Here is a 16,333-nt window from a genome sequence, read left to right as displayed (position 1 = left end):
TTTATCATTTTTACTCATAAGGAAATGCCCTATCAGTCTTTGCACGATGCGATGTTTTCTTAAGGAGTAAAATACATGAGTTTTAATTGAATTTTTTTGAATTTTTACTAAGGGTCCCCATTTACTTAGTGTTATTGCTAATACTAAATAAGGAGGGGGGTTGTTGGTGGCCACAACACCTCCTTAGGTTGAGTTCGGGATGAATGAGCTGCAAATAGGGTTTTCCATTATGTCATAAAGACACCTAGGGATTTGTTACAAGGTCCTCGAATTAGTTTAATGAAAAAATAACCAAAAATCCCATTTTAGAACTTTGGATAAACATAAACAGCAGGCGGTTTAACTAACGGCACACTCTTGGCTAACGGCCCATGTGAATAGCATGCGGTCAAGCCACAAAGGGACACAGATATAGTTTTACCCCACGGTTTTGGAACCACTTTCCAACGCTGCATGTGACAGCTGCCTCCCAATGATCTCAGCTGATGGTGCAACTTACCCCCGACGGTTGTGATCAACTCTGAACGGTTGCTCCCTGCTCACATGTCAATGTCCCTGTGGTCTTCTCCCCATGTGTTTTAGTTGTGGTTAGGACTTTGCGGTTAGCCCGTGGTAATGTAACCTCAGGCCTATTCACATGTAACATTGCAAACCTCTGACGGACACCACCTCTGCGTGGTTTAGATTATGTTGTGTTGTTTGTATTGTTTTTGAATTAGGTTTTTAATACAAATTTTGAAGTGGTTTTAGACTTAGGTTTATAATGTGTTTGGTAATGTATTACATGAACCAAATGGGTTTTATCATAGAATTAATGTATTTAGGTTTTGGTTAGTTTTTTTTTTAGATGTAGATTAGGGTTTTAGGTCTTAGTTTAGGGTTTTGTCATTTTGATACATGGATTTTGTTAACAAAAACCCATGCACACCTCTTAATCACAAAGAGACATTGTCAATGTCACATGACAACAAACCCTCGTAAACAACCAAATCCTACGAGGTGGATGATAAACCCATGTCGACGACCATCCTGGAAAAACTGATGACAACCACATGTTGACAACTAGGTAACAAAACCATATCAACTATTGACATCACCAGACAACCTGAACCATAAATATCAATGTCGAAGTTGAAGACACCGGACACTGAATGCTGACGATGACATTGAACCAATGCAACTGATCTGATGAGATCCTCCTGGATCAATCCTCTCCACTTGAAATCTTTTGGACCACAAAAGTTTGACCTTAATCAGATATTTAATGAGGGTAGATCTCCCTCACTCTCCACCTTTCCTTGATGATGTACCAATACATTCGATCAACCACCTAAAAGTGATGACCTTGATGATGTCGATCATGGCACATTTTGAATCTGTGAATTGTACCATCCATCTGCAGTATACAAAACTTGTGAAGATGGTCAAAAAACCTATTATGAACGTGGAAATTGACTTATTTACACAAAATACCATGAATTAGTGATTCATACACATCTTTGAAAACATTCTCTATAGGATATTGTTCAATAATTTTGACATGTACTATCAATCTATATTGCAGAATGATAAAGACAATCAAAGACATTTTTGACATCAAATCAGCTATTCGACTTGATATACTTTCTTGATTCCTGATTACTAAGTGAACTTGTTGCAATAAACCCATCAAACTGTAATATGAAAATTGTTGCAACTTAGTTTGATTTTGAAAGTATTGAAGTGGTTGTTGATTTGTTTGAATCACTGTTTCTTCATTTACTAAATGATGTTTCCATTAATTAGCACTTTTCCCTAATGACCTGGAATTTATCCAAGACAAAGAATTAAACGTATTACAGACTCATGTGCATGGATGTGCCTATGTTACTTTATGCAATGGATTGATAAGATTGTAAAATACACAAACACTGAGGCAGTTAGAGAAAACATAACAAGTAAACATGTAATACAACAAGTTTAATAAGGAGTTTACCCAATGCTCCTGGGCTACGTCTCCTGGTCTAGCTCTCAGTGGTGGCCTCTCTATTATGTTTTCAAGCAGAGTTTTTTTACAATAGTGAGCTCAATTCGAGTCTCACTAAACAGATAAAAGTCAGTAGGAATGGAGTGAATAGACTCTCCTTACTGAATTTCAACCTCTGATGGTCACAATAGTATGGCAGGCCTATGCCGAGGAGTTTTCTTGAACCTCTCAAGCCTTCTATGGAGTACACATACTCTTTGACTTTCTCTGGCTCTGTCTAGCTCGATGTTGCCTTCAGGTCAGCTCAGCTTCTACTCTCCGTTTTCTACTCTTAGTTATCTGCCTTCTTTCATGTGTTCTCTGCTTCTGTTAGGTCATGGATTTAAGCCAGTCTGTTCTTTTGACTGTTCTTTTCCGCTTCCTGGCCTTCTAGTTTCCTTACCTTTATCCGTTTGAATTCCTCTACTTTGCGTCATCATCACTGGGTAACGCCTCACAGGGAGATGGCTAGTTGTTTCCTAACGAATTGGGTGCCAGATTCCTTGAATCATATTTGAATGGCCATTACTTTCGTTTGATTCAATATTTCCCACAAAACATGAATCATTTGCCAACTCATCATCCACGTTGGTCTTCAAATCCCTTGTAATCTTGCTTTTTGACTTTTCAAATTTGGTCATTTGTCGGGACGCGCCTTAGCCGTTGATTTGGGCCCCCCAAATCTAATGGTCGTCATTCATATCGGGTGGACAAGTTGCATGATGTTTACCTGTTCGATGCGAGCTATTTTCTCTCTCATCCGCCGGACGCTTGTCGCTTGATGTGTGGCAATCGGGCGAGACTCGGTCAAGACTACTTACTGCCTCGAGGCCTTCCGATATCCTATCAGTTTGTGGAATCCCACGCTATGGAACCGAACACATTACTTTTCTGAATTTCATAGCATTTTCAGGTCTAGGCACTTCGCGGCTTTCCTTCACTGAGGGGGACACCCTGTGATACGCGATTAACACTTTTTGCGTATGAGAAACCACCCCCGTTTCTTGATTTGGCCTCCAGTTTTGCCAGTTTGCGCCAACGTGCATTACCATGGGCCAATAGTCTATGCGCTCGACCGAGGATCCTCATTGCTCTGCTCTAGCCACAACTTCAACTGTTACGAGGATTCCTTCTGATAGCTTTGATTTTTCTATCTTTTGGCATAATTTGAATAGTCATGAAAACTTAGAATGTGTTTAGGATCTAATTTGGATCACGGCCTTCCCACTAAAAAAGCTTTTGGACCACCAAAAGTTGGTTTTCTTTTAAGCATCAATCAAGTGAGGGTATTGCTTCCTCACTTGCTCAATTTCTATCCATTTCGCACTGCTTGGCTTTGAACTTTTGAGACTAATCCTGAGGTATTCAACATCCCATCTGCGCATAGTTCTTACCTTCCTGTCTAGAACTATATATTCCTGCAATTCATTAAGATATTTAGGCAACAGATCATCAATAGAAGGCAATTGACTCCACTCTTAAGGATCTTCAATTAATGAAGGTTCAAATAGTCTCAAGCTGTCCACATTAACAACTGAGTAGATGTGCATATAATTTGGTAGATCAAGGTGAAAATCATTTTCACCAATTTTCTCATGTATCTTGAAAGTTCCATACCTTATTGGCTTCAACTTCTTACCTTCACCTTGCATTCTGTCTTTGCTGATATATAGCCAGAATTGATCACCAACTTGGAAACTATGCTCCAGCTAATGCTTTTCATGCCTTGCCTTGTACTTGGCTTGGCTCTTTTCTAGTTGTTCCTGTACTGCCTGGTGAATCTCTTGGATTTGTTCAATGAACTTGGTTGCCTTTTCCACATCACTGTGTCCATCAACTTTTATGTCTTTACCAAAGACAAAATCCAAGGGAGACCTTGGTGTGAAACCAAAATAGGTCTCAAAAGGAGATCTCTGTGTAGAAGAATGTTTAGCTTGGTTGTAAGCATGTTTCACATAACATAAAAGTTCATCCCAAAGTTTGGGATGCTTGTTGCAATAGCCTCTGAGCAACTGGATCACTGTCGTATTGACCACTTCTATTTGGCCATCTGTTTGCGGATGAAAGGTTGTGCTCTTCTTCAACTTGGTGTCCAATCAGATATTATGGAAGTGGGTAATCCAAAATGAACCCATACATGCTGAAAGAATAACTTTGCAGTTTGTTTAGCTATAATTTGTTTGTTGCAAGGTATTAAAATACACATTTTGCTTAATCTATCCACAACAACATATAAATAGTCATGACCTTTCCTAGATTTAGGCAGTCCTCCAACAAAGTCCATGGAAACACTTTCCCAAGGATGAGAAGGAACTGGTATTGGAGTGTGCAAGCCTATTTATCTATTGTTGGGCTTTCTTTTAGCACACATGGTACACCCTCTTACATATCTAGAAACTATCTCATTCATTTTTGGCCAGTAACAAAATCTTTGCAGTTGTGCAACTGTTTTACTTACACCAAAGTGACCTGATATTAGAGAAGTGTGTGCTTCTCGAATTATCTTTAATCTTTTAGTTTGTCGAATGAATAGCTTCCCAAAATGATACAAGAGTTGGTCCTTAACATGTTAATCCAATTCTTCTACTCCTTTGCCTTGACTTAAAGTTGCATATACTTTTTAAAAATCTATATCTTGAGCGTATTATTCAATGTAGCTCTCATGCAATACTAAATTATTCTTAAGTATAGTAGATGCATTTATAATTGGTCTGGACAACATATCTGCAACTTTATTGTGTATGCCCTTTTATATCTGATGACTAAATGAAATTGTTGTAGAAACCCCATCCATCTATAGTGTCTTGATTGCTGCAACTTAGTTTGGGAGTGTAGATATCGAAGTGGTTGATGATCAGTATGTATAACTGTCTCTTTGCCCATTAAGTAATGTTTCCACTTCTTCACACTCTGTACTAATGCATACAATTCTTTATCATATGTGGGATAGTTAACTACTGCAGAATTAAATGTCTCAAAATGATAACATATGGGTTTACTGTGATGCATCAACACTACTCCCATGGCATAATCACTGGCATCTGTTTCAATCTCAAATGGTCTTTGAAGATCGGGCAATGCTAGTACTAGTGCTATACTAATCTTTTCTTTTAAGATGTCGAAGGCTTTCTGCTGTTTGCCTCCCCACTGAAACACCTTGTTCAATATTGTTAAAGCATGTAAGGGAACTACAATTAAGGAAAAGTTAGAAATAAACTTTCTCCAATATTGTGTTGCTCCTAAGAAGCTTCTAACTTCTGTAGCAGATTTGGTTTTAGGCCAATTTACAATGACTGCAACCTTAGAGGGATCTATCTTCAATTCACCACCCCCTACTATATGTCCCAAATAATTCAAATATGTTTTGCCAAATTCACATTTTGAGAGTTTAACATAAAGATTTTCTCTTTTCAAAACATCTAGAGTTTGCTTAACATGCTTTAAATGTTCTTCCCACGTTTTGTTGAATATAAGAATGTCATCCAGATATACAATAAAAAAATCATCAAGAAAAGGTCTAAGTACATCATTCATTACTCTCATGAAAGTAGCAGGAGCATTAGTTAAGGCAAAACACATAACCAGCCACTCATACAATCCCTGCTTTGTTTTGAAAGCAGTCTTCCATGCATCTTGCTCTGCAACTCTGACCTGATGATAACCACTATGCAATTCTAACTTGGAAAAATAAATAGCTTCTTTCAACTGATCTAGTAGATCATCTATGCGAGGAAGGGGATAACGATTTTGTATCATTATCTTATTTAGTGCTCAGTAATCAATGCAAATTCTCCACGAGCCATCTTTCTTTCTCACCAAAACAATTAGAGACCCACATGGTGATGTGCTAGGTTTGATGAAACCCTTCTCGAGAAGCTCCTATACCTCCTTCTTGATTTATGCATTCTCTAAAGAAGACAACCTTTTATACCTGTGGCTGTGATTGTTTCTTCATCTCCTGAGTTTGACCCAAAATCCTTTTGAATAGCTACAACAATCTTCTTCTTCTTTCCCTCGAAATTCTTAGGTTTCAGCTCCAGATGCAGAATCCAGCAGTGTTCGTCATCATGCCCATCCTTCTTACAGTGAGTGCATGAATACTTACTTTTCTATACAGTGTTTGTCTTCCTCTCTTTCCATTTCTATTTTCTTTTCTCCTTATTTTTGCTTGCAGTGGGTTTGGATGATCCCCCAACTTCTGGGTTCCCATTCTTACCTCTAGCTTCTAGATGTGTAGCCTGAACGGATACCTCATCTATACTAGTGGGATTAAACATGAGGATAATGTGCCTCATGTAGCTGTGTAGACCACCTATATACTTCAGCAGAGTCTCAGGTGAGTCTAAAGAAATTCCTAGAATCAAAGCTCTTTTCCTAAATTCTTGGGTGTAACCTTGTACACTTTGCCCTTTTAATTATTGAAGAGTTTGCCAACTCATCATGGCTTGCTGCATGTAGGCTAGTGGATAGAATTGATTTTTAATTGCATAAACAAATTCACTCCAGACAAAAAGAATCTTACCATGTTTCTTCATGTCAGCATGTGTCCTACCTTCCCACCATACCAAAGCAGTGCCTCCAAGGCATAGGTTGGCCAGCTGAATCTTACTCTTGTCTGAATCAATGCTTTGCACTCTTCAATAAACATCTATCTGTCTAATCCAATTATTGAACTTCTCTGCATTCAACTCTCCATCATATATTGGTAAATCAAATTTAACATCTAATTTAATCAAAGATGTCTTCTTTTTATTTTTAGGGCTATTAGGAGGTGTGAGAAATTTTTCTTCTTTCCATTTGCCTTTAGAGTGGTCATGGAGGAGAGATTATTCTACTCCTTTGTCTTGTTTGGAGTTTGATGAATCTTCATCTCTATTTTTCTTAAGTTCCCTATACATTTCCTCCACCATGGATCTCATGGTCATAAAAATATCCACGAACTGGGGGTCTGATTCCAAGAGACTTTCTTCTGACATTTTCCTCTTAGAATAGACTCTTCCAATTTCTAGGTTAGTTTCAGCCAACTCTCCTTCTCCTAATTTAAGCTTTGATCTAGTTAGCATTCAACAACAAAATCCAGCACAAGCTATTCTAACCTTAGTAACCTAGAGCTCTCATACCACTTGATCTGAAATTTATCTAGGACAAAGAATTAAAGGTATTACAGACTCATGTGCATGGATGTGCCTATGTTACTTTATGCAATGGATCGATAAGATTGCAAAATACACAGACACTAAGGCAATTAGAGAAAACATAACAGGTAAACATGTAAGACAACAAGTTTAATAAGGATTTCACCCAATGCTCCTGGGCTACATCTCCTAGTCCAGCTCTCAATGGTGGCCTCTCTATTATGTTTTGAAGCAGAGTTTTTTTACAACAGTGAGCTCAATTCGATCTCAGTAAACAGATAAAAGTCAGTAGGAATGGAGTGCACAAACTCTCCTTACTGAAATTCGACCTTTGATGGTCACAGTAGTATGACAGGCCTATGCCAAGGAGTTTTCTTGAACCTCTCAAGCCTTCTGTGGAGTACACAGACCCTATGACTCTCTCTAGCTCTATCTAGCTCGAAGTTGCCTTCAGGTCAGCTCAGCTTCTACTCTCTCTTTTATGCTCTTAGCTATCTGCCTTCTTGCATGTGTTCTCTACTTCTGTTAGGTCATGGCTTTAAAGCCAATCCGTTCTTTTGACTGTTCATTTCTAATTCTCGGCCTTCTGGTTTCCTTACCTCTATCCATTTGAATTCCTCTGCTCTGTGTCATCATCACTGAGTAATGCCTCGTAGGGAGGTGGCCACCTATTTCCTAATGAAATGGGTGTCAGATTCCTTGAATCATATTTGAATGGCCATTAATTCTATTTGCTTCAAGATCGCTGACGAAACATGAATCGTTTGCCAACTCATCGTCCACGTCAGACTTCAAATCCCCTGTAATCTTACTTTTTGACTTGTCAAATCCATTCATTTATCAGGACGCACCTTAGCCGTTGATCTAGGCCCCCAAGATCCGACGGTTGTCATTCGTATCGGGTGGACAAGTTGCACGATGTTTACCTGTCCGATGCAGGTGGTTTTTTGTCACTCGATGTGTGGCATCAGGCGGGACTCAGTCAAAACTGCTTACTGCCTCGAGGCCTTCTGATATCCTGCCAGTTTGTGGAATCCCGTGCTACAGAACTAAACGCATTACTTTTCTGAATTTCATAGCGTTTTCAGGTCCGGGTTCTTCAGGGCTTTCCTTCACTGAGGGGGACGCCCTGCAATACGCGATTAGCACTTTTCACATATCAGAAACTACCCCCGTTTCTTGATTTGGCCTCCCGTTTTGCTAGTTTGCGCCAGCTTGCATTACCATGAGCCAACAGTCTGCTCGCTCGACTGAGGGTCCTCGTTTCTCCACTCTGGCCACAACTACAACTCTTACAAGGATTCCTTTTGATATCTTTGATTTTTCTAAGACTTTAATCTTTTGGCATAAGTTGAAACAGTTATGAAAACTTAGAGAGTGTTTAGGATCCAATTTGGATCACCTGATGCATCCTAAAAACTCTCTAAGTTTTCATGACTGTTTCAAATTATGCCAAAAGATTCAAGTCTTAGAAAAATCAAAGCTATCAAAAGGAATCCTCTCCCTGTAACTTCCAAACTTGGACTGAATTGATTCATTCTGACATTAGGAAGAGGAACTTTAGGCATCAACTGTAACTCATTTTGTATTCCCTGCTTATGGGTAAGATGTTTGGTTTCTTCAGATAGAACTGGAAAAGTTTCTACCTCTTTGATCAAACTATCTTTAAGTTGAGACTCATAACTTGAACAAACATCATTTCGATTCTTATGGTGTTCCTTTACACACATGATTACCAATCTCTTATTTGAACTTATTAATCGCTTCATCTGATTAGCAACAACTAAATTAAAGTGATTTTTACTTTGATGTGCCCTGACAATAAATTCAACCCCATCTTTCTTAATGTGATATTTATGTTCTCTTCTAAAAAATATTGCATCACGGTCATAAAGATAAGGACTTCCTAAGACAACTCCACATATGTCTACTGGAACCACATCTAATTACATTTCATCAATGTAATTAGCTGTAATAAAAAATATTACTCAACACTGTTTTGTGACTTTTATCTGAGTTGATTTATTTATCCATCCTAATGGGTAAGGTCTTGGATGATTCCAAGTCTCTAAACCCAAGTTCTTAACTAAATATTCAGATATTAAATTTGCCTGTGATCCACTGTCAAACATTGTATCTATCTTTATGTGCTTCGAAGTTATCCTTATGTTAAATAATTCAACTCTTTTATCCTCATTTGAAGGATTTATGTTTGATGAAGATGCAATAGTATTCAAACTTGAACCAGTGTTAGAAGTTTTACCTGTTGAAACTATGGCAATTATGCCCTTTCATCACCTAAATCAGAACCTATATATTGCTAGATTGCTGCAATTGCTTTCTTTTCATCCTTCTCTTTAAGGAATTTTTTGGGCTTAAGTTCTGGATGAAGTTTCCAACACCTAGATTCATCATGACCGATTCTCTGGAAATAAGAACAAGTAGGTCTTTCCTTTTGAGCTATCGTTGATTTCTTTCTATTCGAATTGTCCTTCCCTTTACTGTCATTGTAATCCTTAATTTCCAAATTTTTGGATTATTGTGGTGAAAACTTGAATGGTCTGCCACCTAATTCAATATGTATGGCTTGAACATGCACTTCATCAAAATCATCAGGATTAAACATCAATAATGTATGCTGCAAATATGAATGTAAATTGTCGATGTATTTTAATAAAGTTTCACATGTATCCAATGAAATACCAAGCACCAATGCTTTCTTTCTGAACTCTTGAGTAAACTCCTGAACACTCCGCCCTTTACCTTGCCTCAAGTGTTTTCAATCCATAACAGCTTGCTGCATGTATCCTAAAGGATAGAATTTTTTCCTAAGAGCTTTTAAAAACTTAGACCATGAAGAGATGACTTTACCTTGGTTAACATTCACTGAAAAATTCTACAAACGCAACCTTCTCTGATACCAAATTATATGATCTGAAATGATCATATGTTAAACTGAAGTAGAATTGATTATGCCAACAATGAACTGAATGTTAACTTAAAGTGCTTAAACCGTGAGAACTGCTTACGAAGAAATACTTTACGACAGATGAGAAACATAAGCAATATGTAAAATAGAAGTGAAAAAAAGAAAATACACAGTGATACCAAACAACAAGATTGATTATGGAGTTCGTCCCTGATGGACTACGTCTCCGGGTCTGCTTTCAAGATGGGTGACCACTTTATTAGGATTGAATTTTGAGGAGGTTGATTACATAGAAAATTGACTAGAGTGATTGTGCATGCAAGAAATTTTGGCCACTGTCACAAGAAATCTCTCTGAAATAGCTTTCCAACGCTTATCACGGTTCCCAATTCTGACTCCAGATGCTCCTGTTACACTGAAAACAAAAACAGTCTATAACCTCCGAAATCTACACATAAAACTCAAAAACCACTCTCCCTCTTCAATGAGAAACACTGCCTTTTATAACCCTGCAAATTCACTCTAAACTCTTTACGTTGAGTTCAGGATGAATGAGCTGCAAATAGGGTTTTCCATTATGTCATAAAGACACCCAGGCTTTGTTACAAGGTCCTCGAATTAGTTTAATGACAAAACAACCAAAAAACCCATTTTAGAACTTTGGATGAACATAAACTGTAGGCGGTTAACTAACGGCGCTCTCTTGGCTAACGACCCATGTGAACAACATGCGATCAAGCCACAAAGGGACATGGATACAATTTTACCACGCGGTTTCAGAACCGCTTTCCAATGTTGCATGTGCAGCTGCCTCTCAGCGGTCTTGGTTGACGGTGCAACTTACCCTCGATGGTTGTGATCAACTTTGAACTGTTGCTCCCTACTCACATGTCATGGTCCTTGGGGTCTTCTCCCCACACGGTTTAGCTTCGGTTAGGACTGTGTGGTTAGCCCATGGTAAAGTAACCTCATGCCTATTCACATGTAACATTACAAACCTCTGACGGTCACCACCTCCACGTGGTTTAAACTGTGTTGTGTTGTTTGTATTGTTTTTGAATTAATTTTTGATACAAAGTCCGAAGTGGGTTTAGACTTAGGTTTATAATGTGTTTGGTAATGTATTACATGACCCGAATGGGTTTAAGCATAGAATTAATGTATTTAGGTTTTGGTTAGATTAGGGTTTTAGGTCTTAGGTTAGGGTTTTTTCATTTTGATACATGGATTTTGTTAACAAAAACCCATGTACACCTCTTAATCACAAAGCAACATTGTCAATGTCATATGACAACAAACCCTCGTCAACAACCAAATCCTATGAGATGGACGACAAACCCATGTCGACGACCATCCTGGCAGAATTGACGACAACCACATGCTGACAACCAAGTACAAAACCATATCAACTATTGACATCACCAGACAACCTGAACCATAAACATCACTGTCGAAGCTGAAGACACCAGACACTGAATGCTGACGATGACACTGAACCTATGCAACTGATATGACGAGATCCTCTTGGATCACTAGTACACCTCTAGGAAAATATCTGAAACTTGCTAGACTGCAATCATTGATTGTGTGACATAGACATTCAAATACAACTCTACATTGAAGCTTTACCATACAAAAAAATTGAAAGAATATTTTTCTTCAAATCAAGAATAAGAGATCAACTCAAAAACATCACTTGATGTCATCTAAAATGAAATAGAGGCAAATCCATTCAAAATATATGTAAAATTGTCACCCAAATCCACACATACTTTTGTCTTTCTCTTGAAGTATAATGAAGAACACCAAGTCATAAGTCATATGTCTCAATACCTCCATTGTCAAAATACCATCAAACACTTGGCACACTATTAGAAGATAAAAGGAGACCATGCAGAAGTGAATGTAAAGTTATGATGATCTATTATCCACTCCTACCATAGTACTAGTGGTAACTTGTTTGGATTTCCATTTCTTCTTTTTTAGACATTGGCTACAAACCTAAAAAAGTTCACCTTACTCAAATCCTTCATCTATATATTGAAATATTCCTCTTTACTCTTCTTATTTCCTTTCTTGCTTCCATTCTTGTTCCTCCCAATGAAGGCTACTTCTTCCACTTCCTTTTTTTTTAACAATGCTCAAACCTAATATTTTCCTGCACGAGGTCATCCTAAAGCTTTGTAATGGTAGGTAACGTCTCACAAAAATAAACACTTTGGATATCATCCTTCTAAAATGGAATTTAGGGAAAGAAATGGACACCTACTCCTTATCCCCAACTTTCATCACTATTGTATTCAATTGATATCTAGTAATTGACAAACAAGTAAAATCCAATTTGGAAATCCATCATAAAAATGAAGGGATGATCCATACACCATGCTCCCCACATCACATAAGGCACCCTAATCATGGTGTAAATTGTTATGCAACTAGATCACAAAATAGAATAAAAGATATAGACTGACTTGAGAAATGACCTCTTCAAGGGGGAAACCTCATTTACATCACATAAATGAACAATTATTGGATGAAAAAAATGACAAGACCTCATTTTTATATATAGGAGTCTAGGGGGTCACAATATAGAACAATATCTTCATGCTAATTCTCATCATTTCCCAGCTCAAAATCCTGGTGTTCTCAACACTTTAGCGACTAGAGCTTTAAGAGTTTCTGATGGCAACCATCTCAATGAAGAGAAAGCACATCTCCAAAGTGTTTTCTTTAATAATGGGTATAGTAGACACCAATGCACTAAGGCTTTCCTCAGAGTTGAAAAAGGTCCTAGTGCTAAGAAAGATACCAAGGATCGAATTCCTGGTGTTCATCTTCCTTTTATCCAAGGGACCACTGACAAGATTGCGAGGATCCTAAGGAAGCATAAGGTGGCTTCAACCTTTAGGCCTTTAAATACCATCTAGAGCTCCAGTAAATATGTAAAAGACCTAGTGGACCCCAAGAATATGAAGGGTGTTTATGTTATCCCATGCTCTTATGGGACTCCCTGCATTGGTGATATTGGTCGCTCGATTCATCAAAGGATTCATGAGCATGCTGCTGACATCAAGCATGGTAGGACCCGCTCCTATGCTTTGGCAGAGCATGCAGATAAATCTAAGCATCACATCTGCATTGAGGAGGCCCAAGTCATTGCTAGGGTTAGTCATTTCCATCATCATAAATTAAGGGAGGCCCTAGAAATTGAAAAAAAACCCAATAATTTGAATAGAGATGATGGTTGGAATATTAGTAGAAGTTGGGTCCCTGTCCCGTCCTCCTAGTTTTTTAGGCTTCTTTTTGGGATTTATTTTGTTTGTTTGTTTATCTATGTAGGTATTGGCATCCTTTTTATAGTATTTGTTGTTGATTTATTCTTCATTAGAGTTTATTTTCTTTATCCTTCGTGTTTTTTTATGTATTTTATCATCCTATTTGTTCTTAACTCCTTTTAGTATTTTTGTTATTTGTTTAATGGGCCTTAGCCCCATATTTTATTGTTGACCCTGTTTTATTTATTGATTACTTTTCTTTGAATATATATATATATATATATATATATATATATATATATATATATATATATATATATATATATATATATATATATTTCTTTTGACTTGTGTATATATTTGTTTTATTTTATTTATTTTTCCATTAATTTTTTTAATTTAGTTTATTTTATTTCCATTAATTATTTTATTTATCAAATGATCTTGTCTCGATTAGGGTCTTGACTCATTTTTATAATTTTTGACTTCCCTCCTTCTTTAGAGTTTGACTTTGATTTTTCTTTTTTCTTTTTTTAATAAATTAATTTAAATATTATTTCTCAAAAACTAGTTGTTTAATATAGCAGTTACTTATTAATATTTGTTTTTAATAAATTAATAAACTAATATCATAATTTAAATATTATTTTTCAAAAACTAGTAATATTTGGTTTTAATAAATTAATTTAGATATTATTTTTTTAAAACTAGCCGTTTAATATAGTCTAATATTTTTATTAGGTTAATAAACTAATATCATTATTTAAATATTTTTTTTTTTAAACTAGCTGTTTAATATAGCAATTACCTATTAATATTTTTAATAACTTAATAAATTAATATCATTATTTAAATATTATTTTTCAAAAACTAGCCATTTAATATAGTAATTACTTAATAATATTTGTTTTTAAAATATTAATAAATTAATATCATAATTTAAATATTATTGTTCAAATATAGTAGTTACTTGAAATTATGTCTCTACATTGCTCTCTATTTAAGCCTTTGCCTTGGTTTGTGTTATGAACCAGCGCAAGAAAAAGATAGAAAAGATAGATCCATGCCTTAGAATTCAGCCTCTTCGAGGGGGCAACCTCCTTTACATTACATAAATGAACAATTCTTGGATGACTCAAATGACAAAACCTCCTTTTTATATATAGGGGTCTAAAGAGTCACAATATAACCCAACTGACCTAACAATAATAATATAAAGCCACAAAAATAACAATAGAGGGATTCTATGGGGCACAGTAATAACAATATGGGGACAATAGGGGCACAACAATATTAATAAGGGGTACAACTACAATAGTAATGGGGTAATCACTAGTATTATAGGGACCCAACATGCCCCTCTCCTTCAAAATGTGTTGTCCTCAACGCTTGAGTAGTTCTGGATGCTTCTGTATAAAATTCTCATCCTCCCATGTGGAATCTTCAGCAGATAAGTTCTTCCACTTGGTAAGATACTCTGAAATTGATCAATTTCGTAGCTGTCAAGTTCTTGTTTCTGTGACTGCTTCTGGTTCCAATATAATTTTTCCTTCCTCGTCAAGTTCTAGCAATATTGTTTGAACTGGGAGCTTATCGCCTATAACCTTCTTTAAACATGAAACATGGAAAACTGGGTGCAATCAAGACGTTGCAGGAAGCTCCAATTTGTATGCCATAGTACCAATATTTTGCAACACCTTGTATGGACCATAATACTTTGGTGATAATTTATTATCCTTCTTAGCTTGCTTGAGGGACATTTGCTTATATGGTTGTAGCCGTAGGAATACCCAATCACCTACATCAAAACTTCTTTCCCTGTAATGTTGATCTGCTTGTTGTTTCATTCTATTCTGTGCTAACACGAGGTTATCCTTTAAGAGTTGGAGGACTTATTGTTGATGTTCAATGTGATGTTCCACTACTTGAACCTTAGAATTTTCTCTTAAATATGATGTGATGGATGGTGGCTGATACCCATAAAGTGCCATAAATGAGGTTATTTTTGTTGTTGTATGGAAGGAAGTGTTATACCACCATTCAGCCAGAGGCAACCATTTGACCCACTGTGTCTATTTATCAGATACAAAGCAACGAAGATATCCTTCCAAACATTTGTTTACTATCTCAGTTTGCCCATCAGATTGAGGATGATAAGATGAGCTATGAGCTAACTGAGTACCAAGACAAGAAAATAATTCTATCCAAAAATTTCCAGTGAAAATGGGATCTCTATCACTTACAATAATCATTGGGTTTCCATATAGCTTTTGAATTGTTTCCATAAATGCAGTAGAAACTGTATTGGCTTTAAATGGATGTGATAATGCACAAACGTGTGCATACTTGGTAAGTCTGTCAACTACCACCATGATGACACTCTTTCCCTCATACTTGGGTAAACCTGTGATAAAATCCATTGAAACCTCCTCCCAACGTTGGCTTGGAATGGATAAAGGTTGTAATAGACCCGGTGTCTTAATTGTTTCAACTTTATTTTGTTGGCAAACCAAACATTCCGCCACAAACTTTTGAATATCTGATTTAAGGCCATCCCGAAAAAATTCCTTCTTAACCCTGTGGTAAGTTTTTAAAAATCCCGAGTGCCCTCCTAAGGGAGAAGTGTGCAATTCCATAAGAATATTTTGTTTTCGCTGGGAATTATTACAGAGGTATAAGCGATCTTTGTACCATAACGAATCATTTTTCCAGCTAAATGTATCCGACATACTAGAATATTGTTGTAACTTTCGAATAAGTGCCCACACTTCTTCATCATTCTTCCATTCCTCCCTTGCTTTGTTTATCCAATATGGTTGGATAATAGAAATGGTGCACAACAATGCTTCCACATCCTCATCCTTTCTTGAGAGTGCATCTGCCACCACATTTTGCTTCCCTTTTTTGTAGATGATTTCAAAGTCATAACCCAACATCTTTGTGACCCACTTTTGTTGCTCTTCAGAGGATAATCTTTGTTCTAAAAAGT

Source organism: Pinus tabuliformis, chromosome 3_1 (genome assembly GCF_031772625.1).
Source record: "Pinus tabuliformis cultivar Carrire ecotype Pingquan chromosome 3_1, CPIR1, whole genome shotgun sequence".
In the NCBI taxonomy this organism is placed as follows: domain Eukaryota; kingdom Viridiplantae; phylum Streptophyta; class Pinopsida; order Pinales; family Pinaceae; genus Pinus; species Pinus tabuliformis.
Note: the sequence above shows the minus strand (reverse complement) of the source record.